At 36.2% G+C, this 2,645-nt stretch overlaps 1 non-coding gene across 1 annotated transcript; it reads left to right on the top strand.

The window, feature by feature from the left end:
• The first annotated feature begins 526 nt into the window (after positions 1-526).
• Positions 527-659, top strand: LOC126002573 (small nucleolar RNA SNORA51). The gene has a single exon (XR_007493259.1). It is a non-coding gene; the product is annotated as a small nucleolar RNA SNORA51 (small nucleolar RNA).
• Positions 660-2,645: the final 1,986 nt, after the last annotated feature.

The raw sequence follows: 2,645 nt of genomic DNA, 5'->3' as shown, positions 1-2,645 counted from the left end.
ATAATGTTATAATAAATTAGAGATATAAAATTATTCAAGAAAATCATTAAGAAGAGACGAGAACTCTATTGCCTCATATGGTATTTATCAGTTACTTTAGTTTACACCATCTGTTTTCATGATGAATTGTCTGTCAACACTAAATAAAAATGTCATGGTCTATAACAAACAATTTAACGTTTTCTTATAAAGCCATGCCTTTTCTGTCTTAGAGGGATCATTCTAGTATCAGTAGTGGTATATTGCATTGGTTCAGTATTAATCAAGTTTTATTCAAGATATTATTAGTAGAGGTTTCCAAACTTATTTGGTCAACTACTCCTTTGTCGATAGAAAAAAAAATAACTCCATATCCTACTGGAATCTACTTCCTTTAAACAAACAGAAAGTTTTAAGTAGAAAGCCTGTCTAGAGTACAGGCTGGTGTGGGGTGGGGAGGAAGGACACTTGGGATATTGATCATGGGAATGTTGCACTGGTGAAGGATTTTATATATATTAAAAAATCAAAGAAAAATAAAAGATAAGGCCTTCCAATTCTTACCACAGGCTGTGTTCTTTACACTGACTGTATAGAAAGAGGAGTTATAGTAAATGCACCCCATATACATCTCAACACAGGCCCTTTGCCTGGTCTGTATTGTAAATTGGGGGACAAAAAATAAACAAACAGAAAGTGACCTCTATCACAAAGTAGGAGTGATATGGGAGGCATGCTGGGAATAAGTGTGGAGAGAGTGGTGGTGGGAATGCCCCTGATTCAATATCACTCTCTACCTGAAACACTACTGTGATAACCCACTTTAATCAAAATAAAAATTATTAATAAAAAAGTATCTTACTCGAAACCTGAAACCTATACATATCCAAAAGTTGCTCTCTTAGTTTCCTTTCCTTACAAGTACTATACCTACCTATCTTTCTGTACTCAGTGTATCTCTTGCCCTCCCCACCTCTCTACATTAATATATACCTAAGCTAACTTCTATATGTCTATATGGGGGCAGGAGCACACAGAGATAGGAATCCTCCTTAAGAGACAAACCTAAACCACAAACAACCCATACCTATACCTATATAACCCCTCCCATGTACTATCCCCTCTCCCCCTCAGAAACCTGACTATCCCTTCACCCCTTAATCTAATCCCCGATATCCCCACCATACTATAACTCTTCACCCTCAGTTCCTAACCCATTAGGCATCCAGACCAACCTCCTACACCAACGAACCAGTACCCAGTACCCAAGTGAAGAGACACCCACTCAAAATCACACCTCTTTCCCGGCAAGAAAATACAACCAACACCCCGACTGACTCATGCAGTGTGGCCCTCCTAATCCCTCTATAATATCACCACTTGATAATGGTTTTAGTAACTATATTTTTAAATATGTTACCATAAAGCCAAGGAGAATAAGTAAAAGCTAGAGTACTGGTTAGAATGGCATGGAGTGCTAGACTTGTTACTCCCACAATCCCAGAAGATCTAGACCTCTGTCACTACATTTGGCTGAGTATGGATCTGTGCAAGATGATTTTTAACACAATTCATTTCTTTGTCATATCTTGTCTTAGTTTATCTAAAAAGGGGCTATCTTGTGCTTTTGAATCTTAAACAGCGAGGTATTCTGATCATTTTCTGCATTTCCTCTTGACAAGGGAGGACTCAAAATGTGGAAACTACCAAGAACCAAGAGTGTTTTCAAAAGATCTCAAGTAGTCATTGGTACTGACTAGACTCAATGAATCATTTAGACTGAAATGATAATATAGTGAGTCAAAAGAAGGTTGAGAATATTTCTCTCAGGGTGGATCACTCTACATCCTTTTCTTGAATCTTGAGAGTGGAAATAAATTTATTTCAGTGCAGGTCATGGTCATGTCATTTTTGACACACCTCTATGGATGAAGTTCCAGACTAAATATTCATGGGCATATAAAGAAATTTTATGGTCTTATTCTGAAGAATGAATTTGTTTTCTGAAGACAGATTTAATATGAAACTACTTATTTTGTTTTGCACTTTATTATATCAGCAAAATCAGATAAAAAGGGAGAAAGTTTTGAATAAAAAATCTGTATTTGAATTAGAAAACATATGGTTTAGGACAACATTGCTTTGATGTTATGGTGTTATGGAAACTCAACTTTTCTCTATCAAGTATATTTGAATACTTGAAAATTATTCATTTGTGAGTGGGGAATAATAGGTTCTACACATGCAGTGCCCAATCTTATTGTTTTTGTACATGTTTTGATATCAACTTCACATACTAAATAAAATAGCAAATTCTACTTTCCACATTCAGCATAGACAAGATATCAACTCTTTTCATAAAAACAATCAGTTCAAAAAGATACTAAGTGAAGCCAAAGTTTTCTGAAAGCCTGGTAGTTTGCTTTTTCTCAGTCAGGCTTCTTCCCATCCCACTCAAGGTAGTAGAAAAACCTGTCAAGGTCCCTCCTGTAATGATTTGAAGAGTGGCAAGCATTTCCATTACTTTGAGAACTTGGATTCTGCTAAAATGAAATCACAGGCTCCAAATTTAGTACAACCAGTCTCAGAGTAGACAAAGCTGCTGGTATCATACTCATATATCACAACCCCCACATCAGATGTGAAGTTATTCAATAGACTGTCAT

The sequence above is a fragment of the Suncus etruscus genome, chromosome 2, assembly GCF_024139225.1.
Source record: "Suncus etruscus isolate mSunEtr1 chromosome 2, mSunEtr1.pri.cur, whole genome shotgun sequence".
Lineage (NCBI taxonomy): Eukaryota > Metazoa > Chordata > Mammalia > Eulipotyphla > Soricidae > Suncus > Suncus etruscus.
Note: the sequence above shows the minus strand (reverse complement) of the source record. Positions and strands in the feature narration are given on the sequence as shown.